The sequence below is a fragment of the Pelophylax lessonae genome (genome assembly GCF_965119305.1).
Source record: "Pelophylax lessonae genome assembly, chromosome: 9".
Taxonomy (NCBI): Eukaryota; Metazoa; Chordata; class Amphibia; order Anura; family Ranidae; genus Pelophylax; species Pelophylax lessonae.
The window spans coordinates 239,834,927-239,854,655 of record NC_138776.1 but is presented as its reverse complement, the minus strand read 5'-3'; the positions used below and the strand labels follow the sequence as shown (position 1 = coordinate 239,854,655).

The following is a 19,729-nucleotide window of genomic DNA, read 5'->3' as shown; positions in this document are numbered from 1 at the left end:
TGCCGGTTCACACTAAGTCGCTCCGACTTAGGGGGCGACCTGTGAAGTCGCGTGCAGCGCGACTTCGGCGCGACTTGCACGGACTTCATAAAATTAATGTCTATGCAAGTCGCTCCAGGTCGCCCCGCAGTAGTACAGGACCCTTTTTCTAAGTCGGAGTGACTTGTGTCGCTCCTATTAGAACCGGTCCTGGACTACTCAATGGACCGCGACGGTGCGTGACTTGCCAGGCTGACCAAGTCGCCTGACAAGTCGTATTAGTGTGAACCGGCACTTAGTTCACAAAAGTTAACTAACACCCACGATTTATCTAGCATTTATTAAAATCTACTCAAAATCTGTCATATTGAGTGTACCACCTACAATTTACACCCTTAACTTTATGGCCATCCAACTAATATTGAGTGGGTCCCCCTTTTCCCATCAAAACAGCCCCTGACCCATCGAGGCGTGGACACCACTAGACCTCTGAAGGTATGCTGTGGTATCTGGCACCAAGCAGTTAGGAGCTTCAAGTTGTGAGGTAGGGCCACCATGGATAAGACTTGTCACCTCAAACACATTGTTGTGTTCTTCAAACATTCTTGAACCATTTTTGCAGCAGGGCACATTAACCTGCAGAAAGAGGCTACTGCCATCAGGAAACACTGTTTCCATGAAGGGCTGTACTTGGTCAGCAACAATGTTTAGGTAGGTGGTACATTTCAAGTAACATCCACTTGAATTGGCAGGAGCCGAGGTTTCCCATCAGAACATTGCCCAAAAGCATCACTCTGCCTCTGCCGTCTTGCCTTCTTCCCATATTGCATCCTGGTGCCATCTCTTCTCCAGTTAAGCAACGCACAAACCCCCGGCCATCCACATAATGTAAAAGAAAATGTAATTCATCAGACCAGGCCACCTTCTCCGTGCTTCATGCTCCAGTTCTTATGCTCACATGACCATTGTAGGCACTTTTGTTTGTGGAAATTTAGCTGTGACCAGGGCTTTTTTTCAGCGGGAACGCGGCGGAACGCAGTTCCGGCACCTCCAGCACTGAATGTATGCCATGGCAAGGGGTGCTGGAGGGTCTACTGATGCTGGCTGCTGGGGGATCTATTGATGCTGGAGGGGATCTATATTTGCACAGCAATCTATTGTTGCTGGTGGAGGATCTTTTGATACTGGGGGTTAATTGTTGCTGGAAGGGATCTACTGTTTAGGGAGGGGTCTACTGTTGCTGGCTGCTAGAGAGTCTATTGATGTTGGCTGCTGGGAGATCTTTTGCTGCTGCTGGGGGGAGTCTATTGCTGCTGGCTGTGGGGGATCTATTTTATTGCTTTTCTTATCATAACCAAATTCCATACATTCCACTACAAAATTATACTTGGCTCTATATTCTCTAAAAGGGACTGTACTGGAAGCTGGGTAGGGGGTGGATTCAAGGGTCGGTGCTCGGAGGTGGGTAGGGGTGGAACCAAGGGTTAGTGCTCAGAGGTGGGTAGGGGGCGGAGACACAAAGTAACTTAGAAGGGGGAGTTCCTGCACCTATTCTCTGAGAAAAAAAGCCCTGGCTGTGACAACCAACATCATTACCCAAATTATTTACTTTGTATCAGCTGCCGATCACTTTCACAGAGCCACCAGTGCGGGGGCCTTCTCCGTGGTTCCTGGGCTCTCCCGCTTTAACCAGGAAGGAACACAGCCACTGGCTAGGGGAGGGATATTGCTTTGAGACTGAGGCAAATCCATGCCTCGATCTCATATGCAAACAATGAAACCGGAAGTGATATCACTTCTGGTGCACTTCATATGCACCCTTTTCTGGGCAGTACAGCCAGGGGACACATCTAACCAAGCCGATCTTTGCTTGGTTAGATGGTGTGAAGGGCAGGGGAGAAATTGGGGTCTATTAGACCCCCTAATGTCTCCATAAAAAGTACCTGTCATCTGCCCAATGCTATCACATAGGGGTTTATTAATCCCTTGTGATAGCAATCAAGTAAAAATAAATAAAAAAATAAAAGAAAAAAAATTAAAAAAAAAAGGTTATAATAAAATATATTAAACTGTACAAAAAAACAAAAATTGGCGAAACCCCCGTTGCCCAGCACACCTGCGCAAATGCAAGCCCAGAGTAAGCACGCGTACTGTATGTAAACCACGGTCGCACCACACGTGTGACATATGTTTATAGCACAAAAAATAAAAAAACCACAGAGGTGATTAAATGCCACCAAAAGAAAGCTCTATTTGTGGGAAAAAAAGGACACAAATGTTCAGTGCCAAATCACAAAAAATGGCCTGGTCATTAAAGCGGAGTTCCGGGCACAGATGTCATTTTTTAATGAACATACCCCCGGGACAGTCAGGTCTAGCACATTCCACAATGGCTAGCCTCTGATCTGTCCCGGTTCGCACTTACCTTATAGAAGAAATACTTACTTATAAAATTTCTTCCACAGCGTTTCCATCTCTCTTGTGGGCAGCTCAAGCCGGCCCGGTCCTCTTCTGTGTCTTCTTCTGAGTCTTCTTCTCCCAGAATGCGCCGCACCGGCCCCTCTTGTCACTTCCGGCGCGGCGTCGCCCGGAAGTGACGAGCGGGGCCGGTGCCGGCGCATTGATTCCTGGGAGCGATGACGTTTAGCTCCCAGGAATCATCGCAGCGCAGGAAGTGACGGGGTGACCCGCGGCTCCGAGGGAGGAAGTACCCTGAGGTGAGTATTTACGATCGTCAATTACAAGGTGAGTTTTGAAAAAAAAAAAATCTAACTATCCAATTCCTTTTCAGGTTAGGCTGAACTAGCGGACGGGCACAAAAAAAAAATATCGTTTTTGTGCCCGGAACTCCGCTTTAAGAGGATAAAACCTTCCGGTCCAGAAGTGGTTAATAAACAGCTGCACAAATATCACGTGGCACAAAAATATGCTATTATCACCATTTTATTTTACAGTGCCTCCGAAAATATATAAAGTTCTGGGGGTTCAAGTAATTTTATTAGCAAAAATTAAAATTTTTACATGTATGCGACAAATAAAAAAAATTGCTCACGAGTCGAACTGGTTAATTACACTGTTTTAACAGCAAGGACTATGTTTTCCCCCTCCAACATCGCAGCCCTGATAAGAGGGCATTTTAGGGCCTCTATCTCCCAAAATGTGTTGGCTTGTAGTGTAAACATTTTTTCTAGAACATGGAATGATCAGTATGGCTCATTTGCTATTCTATCCCTTTTTTATTCCTGATGAAGGGGGGTTGCTGACCAGGACAAATCACCAGGACCAGATGGCTTACACCTGAGGGTATTCAAAGAATTTAGCTATGTTATAGGCAGGCCATTGTTCCTAATTTTTAAGGACAGCTTATTGACTGGATTGGAACCAGACGATTGTTAAAATGCAAGAGTGGTGCCAATATTCAAAAATAAGGCAGAGATATACAGTATATCTTTAAACCACAGTAAGCCTAACATCACTGGCATTCCTTTTGTTGATCTCAAATTATATTGAAAGTTGGATAGGTTGGGGAAGGTTTTCAGGTTTTATTACTGTCTGTGTTGCCACTTGGAAGTTTCAACCTTTTTGATTGTACTGGTGACCATTGTCTCCAAGGCAGAAAGTGATGGGAAACCCAAAATATTAGAGATGTTCTTATTACTAAAGCAAGAGGAGGGAAAAAATCTTCAATTCCAGACAACTCTCTAAGATGGAAAGCAACAAAAAATAACCTGATAGGTGTTTTAAAGTTATTGTAAAGGGTAATTTTATTTTTGAAATTATAAGCATGTTATACTTACCTGTTCTGTGCAATGGTTCTGCAGAGCAGCCCCAATCCTTTTTTTCTGAGTTCCCCACCAGCACTCCTGCCTCCACCTGTTATCTGTGTGCCACCATAAGAAGCCGCTTCCTATGGTGGCACATCTACGGACTCGATACTGAGTCACCCAGCCTTTATCCATAGACACAGCTAGCTTAGTTTGGCCCCGCCCCAGCTTCCTTGTCACAGGATTTGATTGATCTCGGCTGAAGCCTATGGCTCCCACTGCTGCCTCTCTGGCCTGTGAGGAGGGAGAGAGCGGAGAGAGCCATTGATATCGGGCACAGCACTGGATCAAGATCGGACTCAGGTAACTATTAGGGGGAGATGCAGAGAATGCATTAAAGTGGAGTTCCACACATTTTAATAAGTTTAGATGTACTGTGTGTAATCCCCTTTAAACATACTTTTACCAATGGAAACTATTTTTTTTTGCAAGGAAATACATTTTTTTCTTCTTTATTCATCCGCACTTCCGGGTCCGCCCGACTATAGGCGATTATGTCACTCTGCAATTTGCAAGGGCTGTTGGGATGTATCCCAGCATCCCTTGCGAATCGAGTAGTGACCAAATCTCACATTATTACACCGGCACCAGTTGTACTCGGATGTATTGGATTGAGTCCGTGCTCTGCCCTGCCTCCTCTCAGTGAGCTCTACAGGATGTAATGCTTTCAGTCCGCGCTCACTGAGAGGAGGCGGGCTGGAGGCGCAGCGGAGCGCAGACTCAAAGCAATACATCCTGTAGAAGAGCTCACTGAGAGGAGGCGGGGTGGAGGCGGGCGGAGCACGGACTGAATGCAATATATCCGAGTACAGCTAGTGCCGGTGTAATAATGCAAAATTTCATCACTCGAAGATTCGCAAGGGCTGCTGGGATACATCCCAGCAGCCCTTGCAAATCGCCGAGTGACATAATCGCCTATAGGCAGCCGGACCCGGAAGTGCGGATGAATAAAGAAGAAAAAAGGGAACAACACCCCATTATCTCTTTCATCTACTTCAAGTCCCACGTTTCCCTCCTACATCAGTAAATAAAGCCCTGATAAAGGATTACGTACATCTAAACTTATTAAAATGGGTGGAACTCCACTTTAAGCTTAAAAAAAACTGCCTTTAGAATGACTTTAACCCTTCCCTACTCTATCCAAAACTTTAAAAAAAAGTTTTGGCTATACACACACTTTAAGAGCATGCATATATGTATTTCAAGAGCATATTTAGCTGATTACCTAGATTTTCCCTTTCAGGTTCAGGCTCTGAGGAAAAACATTTTCTATACCACTCTTCTAAATTAAATTAATATAATACATGATATGTACATAAGATCCACGTTATTTGTGATGTTACTACTGTATATTGTATATACTTTTATGTTTTTTACTTTTTAGTGTCTTGTTCCCCTTTGCTGTTCTCCTGAAGAAGCGGGCAACCGCAAAAAATATAGAGAGTTTGACTCTCTATACTCATAGACCTCCTCTGGAGTCTTTCCCCAGGTGGAAGTGACCCCATTACTGGGGGTGTAGCAACCGTGAAGAGGGACAAATATGTATTTTGTATATTTGTATGCCGATTATATGTATATAAGTAAAATGTATTGTTTAAAAAAAAAAAAAAAATCTTGTAATGTCTTACAACAGTACTGATAAAATCCTGCTGCCCCACCCCTCCAATTGCAATTCTTCATGATATTTAGAATGTGGGTACCTGTACTTTAGAACAAATTTAACTCTGAGGGATCAATCTTAAATATAGATTCTCCCTTTACCATAATATTCTTGGGCCAATCTTATTTTTTTTAAGTTCATAAGCTATTACACAAAGCTATCTCAACCTTTAACTCTCTGCTTCGTCCCGCACCCCCTCTGCCCACTAATTCACTCATTGCCCAGGAGATTGCCAATCACTTCAAAGAGGAGATTGATGCAACACGTGAGGACACCTCCATCTTCCCTACTCAACATACCTTGCCTAACAGCACAGTCAACACTCTCCCCCTTTGAACTGGCTACTACTGAAGAGGTTACAAAATTTTTCTCAGATGCCCACCTAACCAATTGTCCCCTGGATCCTGTTCCCTAACAACTACTACGGTCACTATCTACTCCCGACTACTACGGTTATTCTATCCCATGCTCCCTCACTCACATCTTCAATCTCTCCCTCTCTAGTGGCACCTTCCCCTCCCCTCTAAAAGATGCGAAGATCACTCCCATACTTAAAGCGGAGTTCCGTCTTCCCCTCCAAAAATTAAAAGTCAGCAGCTACACATACTGTAGCTGCTGACTTTTAATATTTGGACACTTACCTGTCCTGGAATCCAGCGATGTCAGCACCGCAGCCGATGTTACTGCCATTGCCAGTAAGGGAACCCGGCAGTGAAGCCTTGAGGCTTCACGGGCGGGTCCCTACTGCGCATGCGCAGAGAGCGCTGTGCATTCCTATTTGCTCGGCGGCGGGGGAAGGAGAAGGGGGCCAAACTTCCAAGGGACGGCGCCGCTGCGCCGTGTCCCAGAAATGGGAAAGGGTACCTGTCAAAAAGAGGTACCCGTTCCCTTCTCCTCCCTGAAAGGTGCCAAATGTAGCACCAGAGGGCGGAGGAAGCAAAAGAGCCGAAGTTCCACTTTTGGGTGGAACTCCGCTTTAAAAAGCCCTCACTGGACCCCACCAACCTGAACAACTTAAGACCCATCTCACTGCTCTCATTCACCTCTAAACTTCTAGAATGCTTAGTCTACAACCGTCTTAGCTCCTACCTCAGTGAAAATAAACTTCTTGATCCATTACAGTCTGGCTTTCGCTCGCAGCATTCCACAGAAACTGCCTTACTAAAACTCATAAACGATTTACTAACTGCTAAAACCAACGGCTACTACTCCATACTCCTATTACTTGACCTCTCGGCCTTTGATACTGTCGACCACCCGCTCCTTCTTAATAAACTCCGTTCCCTTGGCCTCAAAGAGTCTGCTCTATCTTGGTTCTCCTCCTACCTATCACAGCGCTCCTTCAGTGTTACCTACAACTCTATCTCCCCCTCTCCATTGCCCCTTTCTGTGGGGGTTCCCCAAGGCTCTGTTCTTGGAGCCCTTCTCTTCTCTATCTATACCACCTCCCTTGGTCACTTGATAACCGCCCACGGCTTCCAATACCATCTATACGCTGAAGACACTCAAATATATCTGTCTACTCTTCACCTCACTCCTTCAGTCTCCTCTCGCATTACTAACTTACTTATTGACATATCAGCATGGATGTCGCACCACTTCCTCAAACAAAATCTCTCTGAAACTGAGCTGGTAATATTCCTCTACCGCCCATGCCCCCCTCCATGACTTTTCCATCAATAATGCAACCGTCAATCCCTCCCCTCATACCAAGGTACTAGGTGTAATGCTAGACTCTTACCTGTCCTTTCAGCCCCAAATTCAATCGTTGTCAAAAGCTTGTAGACTTCACCTCCATAACATCTCTAAAATTCGCCCATTTTTTTTTTTTTTAATTCTTTTCATTTCAATATGTGCATAAAAACAAACATTCCAAACGTCCTTTTAACAAAAGGACAAAACAATATTAAATAATAAAAAATTATACAATATCCAAATAATTATCTATTTACTTAGTATTTATAATCTCTTTATGCCAATGTTTATCCATTTAGCTTAATTGATTGCCGTTGTCCTGGTGTGCCCCAACCCCTTGCTCCATTGCAATCATAGATTTATTACCTCATAATACTATGTGCATCCCTCTATATCCTCTTGGTTATCTCCTTATATTCAACCATTGGTTAATGTTGATTGACACCAATTATCCCAAATTTTATTATATTTCGTTGAGCATCCTCTATGCATATACAATACTTTTTCAAATGGTAAAATCTGATTTACCGCTCTTATCCAGTTCTTAACAGCAGGGGGCTTCACTTGAATCCATTTAACTGTGATTGTTTTCCTTGCCATAAACAGCGTTTCTCTAAGCATTATCTTGTGATATCTAGACCATGTTATTTCATCTAATATACCCAGCAAACAGGTTTCTGGGGTCAAAGGTACAGGCATATTCAGGACAGAGGATAATATTTGAATTATTTCCTGCCAGAATCTTGATATCACTGGACAAAACCACATAATATGTATAAAGTCTGCCCACTTAGCACTGCATTTCAAGCATTTAGGAGATGCAATGCTGTGCCCATTTTTAACAATTGAAACCACCAAGCTACTCATTCACTCTCTTGTTATCTCTTGCCTCGGCTATTGCAACTCCCATCTCATAAGCCTACCTCTCCATAGGCTATCCCCTCTTCAGTCTATCATGAATTCTGCTGCCAGGCTTATCTACCTTACCAACCACTCAGTGTCTGCCACCCCTCTCCGCCAATCCCGACACTGGCTTCTGATTGCCCAGCGAATTAAATTCAAAATACTAACCACAACATACAAAGCCATTCATAACTCTGCCCCGAGCTACATCACCAATCTTGTCTCCAAATATCACCCAAACAGTCCTCTCCTCCTACTCTCAAGCTCCCTTGTCTCCTCCTCCTATGCTCGTCTCCAGGATTTCTCCAGAGCCTCCCCCATCCTTTGGAACGCTCCACCTCAACCTGTCCGGCTATCTCCTTCTTTAGCTGCCTGCAGGCGATCCCTGAAAACTCATCTCTTCAGGGAAGCCTATCACTCCTCCAACTAATCTTTTACCTCTTCCATCAGCTCATTCCCCACAGTTAACACCTCTTGTAACACCTACCCCACCCTATTTGATTGTGAGCTCTTCTGAGCAGGGCCCTCCTAATCCTTTTGTATTTTATTGTATTGTAACTGTATTGTCTGCTTTTTATATTGTAAAGCGTTGCGTAAACTATTGGCGCTATATAAATCCTGTATTATAATAATAATAATAATAATATCTATTGATTTTTTTTGTTTTTTACTACTTATTTAAAATCTTTTTTTTTTTCTTTTTTACAAATACATATTTAAAAGAGGATCCACCCATGACACAAATTTTTTCTTGAGCATAATAAGAATGCAAAATATATAAGAAGCACTACACATTTCCTTTAAATAACCTCATAACAACATTATCACAGCTTAATGCCCGCTTAAAAAAGACATGAATTACTCCCTATTATTTATAGAATGATTGCCTGTCATCTGTTGTAACTAGTGTTGAGCGAACACGGACTGTATTATTCGTGTTCGTACCGAATAATTGGATTTTTGTTACCCGAACACGGACCCGAAAACTTTACTGTATGTTCGGGTTTAAAATCCGTGTTCGGTCATTTTATTTCCTGTTTTGTATGGAATGGCGCGCTTTTAATGGCGGGCTTTCAACAGCCATTCAACGAGCGTTTAACTGGTGTGCGCCATCAAAGCCATGCCTACTAATGTATTAGTAGCTGTGATTGGCCATCTGAAGCATGTGACCATGTCTTTATAAGTTCGAGAGCCCCAGCGCGCCGCGTCATTCTGCTGTAGTTTAGGGACAGAGCACACATCATACGTGCTGGCTGCTGATTAGGGACAGACAGTGATTCTGTGAAAAATTGTGTCCGAAAAGAATGCAGGGACAGGTCAGAGTGCAGGCAGGGAAAGTTATTAAAGCATTTTAGGGCGAAGCTGGAGATTAGGCAGGGTCAGTCTTCTACATCGATTTTGCTGTGTGGGGGGTGGTGCAGTAAACGATCTTATTGAGCATATTAGGGACAGGCTGGAGATTAGGCAGGGACAGTATACATCAATTTTGCTGTGTGGGGGGTGGTGCAGTGAACAATCTTTTTGCCCTCACTTGAGCCCACTGAGGAGGAGGGAGAAATAAATCTATTTTTATCAGTCTGTTGTGTGCAGCGTTCAGCTATATTTCACTACAGATTGCTTTTCTAATCTGCTATTAAAAAATGTATTTAAAGGGGAATTTTTTTTAAGAGCACTTGCCATGCTCTTAACTACATTTTACTACCATTTGCAGCACTCTAGCCCTTTCCATTGGTGTTTTAGAGCCATTTTAGTGCCTGAAAGTTCGGGTCCCCATTGACTTCAATGGGGTTCGGGGTTCGGTGTCTGGGTAAAGTTCGGAAAAAGTCCGGGACACGGACCCGGCCTTTTTTTTCAAGTTCCGCCGAACCCGCTGAACCCAGACATCCATGTGTCCGCTCAACTCTAGTTGTAACCATTTTACACAATGACTGTACAATCTTAAAAGATCGGGTTTACTGTACTAAAATAAAAACACAGCCAGTTATTGTTGCATGCAAGCTTGTCCAGTTTTCTTGAATACATTGGTCCTTTAAATGAGACCAAAGAAATCTTGATTTCTGTTCAGTTCTTTAAATGAGACCAAAGAAATCTTAACCACTTTACCACCGGAGGATTTTGCTGTCCAGGCCACTTTTTGCGATTCGGCACTGTGCGACTTTAACTGACAATTGCGCGGTCATGCAACGCCATACCCAAACGAAATTTTTTCCCACAAATAGAGCTTTCTTTTGGTGGTATTTGATCACCTGTGTGATTTTTACTTTTTGCGCTATAAACAAAAAAAGAGCAACAATTTTGGAAAAATAATATTTTTCAAATTTTTTTTATATGAAATTCCCCCCCAAAAAATGTAAAAATCAAATTTTTTTATAATTTTAGGCCAATTTGTTTTCTGCTACATATCTTTGGTAAAAAAAAATCGCAATAAGCGTATTTTGATTGGTTTGCGCAAAAGTTATTGAGTTTACTAAAAAAGGGAAAGATTTATGTCATTTTTGGTGTTTTTTTTTTTTTAACGAGTAATGGTGATCTGTGATTTTTTTTGCGGAACTGCCGACAGATCGGACCCTTGACTGACATTTTTGACACTTTTGGGGGTACCAGTGACATTACTACAGTAATCAGTGCTATAAATATGCACTGTTACTGTAAAAATGACACTGGCAGGGAAGGGGTTAATTTTATTGGAGAGGGAGGGGTTAATGTATGCCTGGTGCTTACTGACATGTGTGGGGGGAGGTGACTGACTGACATTAGGACAGATCGCAGGTTCAGCTATGCTGAACCCTGCAATCTGACCCTGCCTGTCACTTAGGAGATCCGCCCGCTTTGTTTACACAAGCGGGCGGATCTCCACACTAGATCCCCGACGATCGGGGAAGAGCAGCGGCGATCGCCGCTGCTCCTCCCCTGGCCCGACTCCCGGTGTGACTGAATACAGCGGGAGTGAGCCTCCGGCGGCGCGCGCGCGCCGCCGAGAAAGGGGAGTGTCTGCCGACGTAGGTCTACGTCGTCAGACCTACAAGAGCCACTTTGCCGCAGTAGTGCTCTAGTGAGCAGCGGCAAAGTGGTTAATGTATGTGCAATACTAATCTCAACCTACTAGGACATACAATTAGATTGTGTGTGCTCAGCCTGATAGAGCACGGCGTCAGTTAACAGGCAAATTGTGCCAAAAAGAAGTAGATCAACATAAGCAACAGTACTTAAAGCGGAGTTCCGGGCAGAACATTTTTTTTTTACCTAAAAATACCCCCGGGACAGTCAGGGCTAGTGCATTTAAGCAACGATAGCCTCTGAACTGTCCCCGGTTTCACTTACCTGTAAGAAGAAATACTTATCTTGAAAATGTCTTGTCCAGCGCTGCCATCTCAGGTGTGGGCAGCTGAAGCCGGAGCGTCCCTCTTTGTGTCCTCTTCGGTGACGTCGGAGTCCCAGAATGCCCTGGTCGTCACTTCCGGGGCAGGCCCGTCATCCCTGAACAGCTTCTGGCCAGAAGCTGTTCAGCAGGAAATGACGCGCCTGCACCGGGAAGTGACGAGTGACTCCGGTGCAGGCGCATTGACTCCTGGGATCGATGACGCTCATCTCCCAGTAGTCAATGCAAAGGAGGAAGTGACGTTGGGGGCCGCGGCCGCAGAGGGAGGAAGTGGAAGGAAGGTAAGTTAATTTTCTGAAAAAATAAGGTAAGTGAAGCAAAAAAAATAAATAATAACTATCCAATTCTTTTTCAGGTTATTTTATGCTAACAGAAAATGCAAAGTTGAAAAATAGTTGAAAAATAGGCCGGAACTCCGCTTTAAGGTATTCTATAATAATTAAAGGTTGAAAAAAAAAAACTTTCAACAGCAACAAAAGCCTCAATGATAAACCATCTTTAAAGATATCTCTTATGGCGCTTTTCCACTGCATGGAACTGAACGGTTCGGCTCGCTTTTGTGCTTTTTCACTGCTGGTACCGCATGGCATGGTGTAGGAACGGTTCGGTAAGGTACGGTACGGTGGCGCTTTTCCACTGCATGGAACCGAACGGTACGGCTCTCAAAAACAGTACCTACTCGATTGTGGTTCCAAGAGGTACCATACCCGGTGCCATGTCCCACAATCCTTTGCATGCAGTCACTACTAGCCACTGATTGGTCAGAGAATCCCACCCACCCCGTTGTTATCCCACCCACTTAACTTTAATACTACTTTAGTGGAAAAGCAAACCATACCGTACCGTACCGTACCGAACTGTTCCAACACCGTACCATGCGGTACCAGCAGTGGAAAAGCAAACCGGGCCAAGCAGGGCCGAGTAGAGCCGAGCCGGTACTTGCAGTGGAAAAGTGCCATTAGTCTCTACTAATTATCGGGAGCTGGTGGGACTGGCTCCTGATCATGTGACCACTGTGAAAGCCAATTACAGTGTTCATGTGATTGACAGGTCCTTCCTGCCCCCTGCCTGGTGTAATGACCCTGTTAAATCGACACTGGACCTGAGGGGAAGAGATTAAGTCTATGAGAATGCAGAAGCAGCTTGAGGAAGGTCAATTTCAGGCCATCTGCAGGTCAAATGCATCTGAAATTAATTCTGAATAACCCCTGGCCTGTCTCAAACTAACGTCAAGTACTCTGCATTTGCTCATCTACACAAGTTCTAATGTACATGACCATTTGCTCTTAACAAGACTTTTGTACAACACACACTTAAATCACCTCTGGACCAGAGATGACCTCAGACATGTTCAGATCCTACTCTGAACCCACCTGAGCTATCCCACCAAGAAGCTCTCATTGTGCACCACCAGCCATAAGTGGCCGAGACATTCCCCACAGCCCCATGTATACTCCCCCCTTGTATACTGCGATATGAACATCCATACTTTGGCTCTATGAGTGGGGCAGCTGTTTGGATATTCAGTTTTGCCTTAATTCTTCACCATCTTGCTAGATAAAATCACTGACAAGCATTAAAGCAGGCATGTCCAACCTGCGGCCCGGGGGCCGCATGCGGCCCAGAACCACAGGCAATGTGGCCCACTGCCCCATGACAATTTTTTTTTTTTGCTGGGGAGGAAGGAAGTTGAGTCAGGGGCACGGCCACAGAGGCTGCCATGGAGGGGATCATCCACTAGTTGTGGTAAATTAGTGCTGGGGGGGCTTTAGCACGGGAAGGGCAAAGCGGCGTTTTATTACTTATATACCTTAACTAAAGTATATATTTTAAATGCGGCCTGAGAAAATTTCTCTACACTCAATGTGGCCCAGAGAAGCCAAAAGTTTGGACACCCATGCATTAAAGCATTTTTTTTTTTTTTTTTGCTTGGTAAATGCGATAAAACATCCTCACTTGGAAACTCCACAGGTTGTTGCGGTCTAAAAGGCACATCTTGGTGTCTGACACCAACAAACCTTTCATATGATACAACCTTGTTAACTAAAACCACTGATATGCACCTAAAGCAGGGTACACACTAGTAGAAAATCTGCTGAAAATTCCCGCCCGATGTGAAATCGTCCGATTTTCGCCTAGTGTGTACACAACTTTCAGCAGCCAATGCCGACATTTTCAACAAAAAAAGGGACAAACACCAACATTTTTTTCGTCCGTCCCCAGACGACCGATTTTCGTTTAATGTATATGCAGTACGTCCGTGAAAAAATCAGATACGAAAGACCGCGCATGATCTGAAGTTGCTGACAACCCGGAAGTCTAGGAACAAATGTGCCAAAAAAAAAGAAAAATCGGACGAGAAATTTCGTGAACATTTATGGACTGTCGACTAAAAACGGTAATGAACGCTGAGAAGACAGAGAAAAATCGGAGGATATTTCGTCCGATTTTCGTCAAGTGTGTACGGCCCTTTAGGAGAAGTTCAAACTTTTGGGCCTGTGATGGCAAAAGCCTCTCATTGACACCAAATGACACAAGGAAAGAAAAACGAGGACCGCAACATAAGATCTGGGCCTGTAAAAGCAAGCAAAGCTTGCCTATGACAGCATGTTATTGACTCAAACAGAAGACAAGCAGCTCAGGCACAACATAGAATTTTTGGTCTCGTGACAACAAGAAACCTTCCTTTATGGCAAATTGCGCAGCTGTTGTCAATTAGTACGGTTGAGACCCAAGGTGACAGTTGACAAGCAAAGAAGGTTCAAGTCAAAAGGTTTTGGCCTGTAACAACAACAAGAAACCATTCAATGGCCAAATCTGATTACCGAGACATCTGACAGGCAGCAAGGCTAAAAACAGGACCGATCAAACTCAGCTTAATTAGTGTCAGGGCAAAGGAACAGCAACAAAAGCCTCTCTATTACACCACGTCTTATGTGTATGTTCTGGGCCACACACAGGCTAGATGATGTCCTAGAAAGGCTTTTGCTCCTACCACAGGAAGGCCAAACACTTTAGGTCAAGACCTTTAGCATAACTCCAACAAAAACATATTTCCTGGCAGGATTACCCAGGTTCAAAATGATTAAAGTAGGCAATACAGTGGGTTAGTGGTTAGCACATCTGCTCTGCAGCATTAGGGCTATTTGTTCATATCCCAGTCAGGACAATCTTTGTGCTTGCATGGGTTTCCTCCAAAGAAATGCTGGTAGGTTAGTTGGCTTCTGTCTAAATTGGCCCTAATGTATGTGAGGTAGGAGTCCTAGATTGTAAGCTCCTTGAAGGCAGGCACCACTTGCTGACTGCATAACGCCATTATACCCCGGTGGCGCGCGCTCACCCCCTAGCTCCTCCCAGGCGAGCAACGTAGATATACATCATTTTGCCTGTACGAGCCAGCCTGCCGCAGTAATTATAAAGTAAGCGGTCGGAACTGGTTAAGTGATAACCTTTCTTGGATTTTTTAAGGTCAATTAATTAAAAAAAATTAAAAAATAATAAGTTATATTAAAACCCATCTGCGTAAGTGTGACGAGACCCTTGCTCGCTTACTTCCGCTCTCCTGACACTCCTCTGTTTCTAGTGAGTCAGCTTGCAGCTCGTAACGTCTGATGGTTCGGTCAACCAAGGATCCGGGATCCGAACTACAGCTATGTGCCGTCCGGAATCCATTAGAACAAACACCAAGCAGGCTGTATGTAAGTTCAAACAGGAAGACAATTTATTGGAAGAACACAGCACACTTTTATACAGAATTTGGAACATCCTGCCCCCAACAACCGCCCTCCCATTGGTCAATTTCAAAGTACCTGCAGTTCCCCTTCAGGTCCTCTCCAGCCATGCAAATGAGGACTTGAAAATGAGTCAACAGGGATTAGTCCAGCTTGGATAGCTTGACCAGAAGGACTGTTATGTGCAATGAGACAGAAGCCCCAGGGGGCAATCAATGTACACAATAGCCAGACACAGAACAATGGTTCCCTAACGAGCCCCCAATACACATTACTCTGAGTGTCAATACATCCCCTAGCAGACAACAAGTGAGTTCATTAGCACACCCGACAATAGGTGAATGGAAAGCCACCTCAGACAAAAGCAACATTGCCAGACAGTCCGTCTCCTCATTGAACTTCCTGGAATGACCATATTAGGAGTTGTACTTCCTGACCAGAGACCTCATGGCAAATGGGAACAAATGACCTTGCTGACAAATATGAAGCAATTCAAACCATCACCCATCTGTCCTTAAATTCCAGTGACGGTGAACACCATCACAGTAAGCTTTTAGAAAATCTGGTAGAATTGGAGTACATCCGCTCTCACCTTCAAACTCAGAATTTCATCGGAGGATCAAGGGTTGCTCAGGGTAATGAATAGTCAGCCCTGTATGTTTGCATTGTGTTCTTGCTCTTTCAAAAATTGTATTGATGGGGGAGATACCCGAGACAGAGGCTTTTTTTCTTGTTTGTAGGATTTTCTGTACTCTCAATGTTTATTGGCGTAAGGCACATACGATTACATTTTGATGTTTGTTTATAATCCTCTGATTTTTTTGAAAAGATATCCCAACAACTGTAAATTTGGGGGCATATTATTCCTATTTTTGTTGGCTTATTGGTACTATGGGCTCATTAGCACTTTTGTATATCATTGGGGGGGGGGGGGGGGGGGATTGCATCGGTATGAGTGGTAACCATGTGCATGACGAAAAAATGTGTTTAGATTTGATAATCTAGTTATTTATAGGTAATTTCGGTCCAATCGTTCCATTCGTGTTTGGAATTAGTTTTGTCTTTTTAGAATTTTTTTCTATTCTAAACAATCTAATCGATAAATTTTAAATCATTCGAATCAAAAACTTTCGATTAGATTTTTTTTTTCAATTTGAATGTGGCAAAATGAACAAACAAAAGAAAAAGCTTTATCAAATGAATACAGTGACTCTTTAAATCATCTTTGACTTAACAGAAACAGCATAGTTTCGAAATAGTACACTAATAACACACACAGTCTTTGATTTCAGAAATATGTTTACGGTTCGAATTTGACTGGAATTCAGTGTAAAATTTGATTCAAATTTCAATTAGAATTTCCAAAATTCAGACAAATTTTGTTTCGTTATTCGAAGCATTCCGTTAACTTTGTTTATATTGTAATTTGGGTAGTAGGATATATCTGAATCGCAAACAATTTATCCAAATATTTATTCGTAATGAAACGAACCGCGCATGTCTAATGAGTGGAGTGTGTGTGTTTGTATGTATATTTGCCTTTGGTTCTTCATGTCCCCTGCCTCCCTTGGATCGCTGGCCGCGGGCTTTGTGGGCCCATACTTTGCCATCGCCAAACTTCTCCTTAGTATTGAGCATGTTTGCTCTTGCTGTGCTGTCGCCATTGCTGGGTCTTGCTGTGCTCCACGTCTGACATCCGCATGCGCTCTGCTGGCCACTGCTCCCCTCGATCATATGGGTTGGACATAACAATATGTTGATTTTATTACATACTGGCTAATTTGTTGACTCTTTTCATCATAAATGCTGTCTTTAACTATACTTTTTATACACCCCTGAAGAAGGAATCATTATCCAGAAATGCGTTGGGTGTATAGTCATGTTCTATCATGGTTAAAACTATTCTCATACAGTATATGCATTTGGTTGTCTTTATAGTGACAGTATATGATGGAGTCTTTTTAGGGCTACCCACCCTTATTTGTATTTCTACACACATGTTCTCACTTTTTCTGTGATTCTTTTGTGTTTTTTGTAATAATATATCTACTACCAATTTTACTTTTTTGCACCTTATTCAATTTTTTGGATTATTACTAACCATCAGGATAAAGACTGTTAAAGTCCCAGTAGGGGGGTTCTTCTCCCTTTTCTTTTTGTTTTAGGGATGTGGGTCATATCCGTTACCTCTCCTTTTCACTGTTTTTTGGTTCTTCATGTTGACAGCAAATATGGGTTGATACTTTTGGGCTCTGCGTAGTTTTTACCTTGCATGGGCAAAGCACAGGTTCTTCCTAAAAATTAATTTCAGGGATGGATATTTTATACATAGTTACATTTGTTCAGCTTGGACCAATGTAACTAAGTATGTACCATACCTGGCCGACTCCTCTTAAAGATGGAAATCACTGAGACCCTACTATTCCAGGCATTTACACTTACTTCCAGGTCCCGTGCTAAGCAGCTGGAAAATGTTGTCTGGTAAAAAGTGTGATTGACATCAACTGACCAATGAGGACATTGCGCAGGATTCCATTATCCACCATCTAAGACTTATATTTGTTAATTCCCAGGAGAATTCAGGCCTTCTTGGATGTCAAAGGTGGTCCAACACCATATTAGGTAACAATTTTGTTCTTTTACCATACTTGTTTCCATATTTTTTTCCAACCCCTGTACATACAACCCCTGTATATTGGTCCAAGCTGGCTATGTCACTATGTAAAAAGAGTCATACCCAACCTTCAGCTTTAACAAGTTAAAGCTTGTATGAGATTTTTAGAGTGTTTTTCCATACTGAAACATAGATCCAGCTATTCTTGGTGCAGGTGGGGGATTGTTTCCCCAATTTTTTTCTTTGGCCTCTGCAAAATCATCTTGTATCACGCAAAGCAATGCAACACAGAGATGCAGCTTATACACAAAGGTTATTATGTAATCCTATAAAATCCTATTATGAGTCAATGTGGATTACAGTACATGAATGGTCTTTAGAGGAATATTAATAAAACATGGTAGACTGCCCAAAACAAAAATGGTGACTATTGTAACAAAAGTACCGAGACTGATTCTGCTTGGCCTTTAACATACATAATCAGCAAGCACCACTTTGCATTTAATCACAGTCTAAGGAATTTTTCTGCTATACCTTCAAGAGAACCTGTTATTTTGCAGTACAAAACTTGGCTGCATCATAGTAGTGCATAGTACAAATGCTGGCTAGTGCAGAACCCCACTGCAATCTATTTGATTTAATTGCATTGTGGTCAAGTTACTAGAAGGTTAATGTTGCAAACAACGTGCATAGGTAGGGGTAGACTTGGAATGATGATAAAGCCCATTTCCAGCCAAAACATTTTCTTTTTGCGATTGAGCGGGAACTTTTTAGAACAGGTTTTTATTAATGTTTGTGATCCCACTGAGGGTGATTTCCCCTCATTTCCTGTCCCCGTGGTACCTGGATAAGAACTGAGGTAGTGGAGTAAGTGTCACTGGGACAGGAAGTTTTAAACAGCAATAAAAACCTGATCCTCCTTGCTATGGAGCACCTGCCTATAGTGATTCATAATAACCCATCCATAAAGGGAGTGTTGGTAGGAGATGATGAATACAATATAAGCCTATATGCAGGTGATTTACTTCTCAATGTTACGAACCCTAAGACTACATCCCTGTCCTCTTGTAGTATTTAATTAGATTTTGCTGCGACATAAGCCCCGTACACACGAGTGCGAAATTCGTCCGACGACCAATCTGCCGATTTTCGGCTTGTTAGTATGGTGCTTCCGACAACCGACTCCGACTTTTCGGCCGAAAAAATCCTGGTGTGCAGGCTATATAATTTTTGTCGCCCGTCAAAACACGTCTGATTTTCGTCTCATTAGTACAGATTTCGATGGGGAAAAATCTTATGAGCAAGACTGGACATGCTCAGAGATGAAAGAACACAAAGAAAGCAATCCAACACATGACATCACTTCTGAAGTAGAATTCTGTCGTACGGGAAAATTCGTGTGCAGTCTAGAGCACATTCCAACCAACAGACACCACTCTGGACAAAAGACGGACGACCGGTTGTCGGGTGTACGAGGCTATTCACACACACACACACAACTTCAAGATCAATATCCATAAAACGGAGGCTCTCGACATTTCTTTATTTATGGATGACGAATTCGATCAGACAGAATTTTTCGCTCTCTCTCCTGGCAATGCAGAACCCTTAAATATTTCGATGTACAATTTCCTACCCAACTGGACAACCAATACGGCCTCAACTACAAACCCCAGGGGATACCTATTCAACAAAACTTGAAGGCCTGGGCTGGACTGGGCCAAACATGCAAATACCTAATTTGGCAGAATGGCCTTATACATTATAGAATGGATCATTTTCCATGTTGACTATACATGCTCCAAACCACCCCCATTGGGATTCCAAAATCTCTCTTTCTCACAATACGATAAATTGTGGGTACAACTGGAAAGACATCCCTCCAACTTTCTTACCCTGGATGCACCAAACTACTACACTTTAGTGAGAGAGCTATAACCTTAC

General features: G+C 43.1%; 1 protein-coding gene across 1 annotated transcript in view; it reads right to left on the bottom strand.

The window, feature by feature from the left end:
* The window catches only part of CLCF1 (cardiotrophin like cytokine factor 1), a 125,301-nt gene that overhangs the window by 58,710 nt on the left and 46,862 nt on the right, over positions 1 to 19,729 (bottom strand). The gene's annotated exons all lie outside the window — the stretch shown is intronic.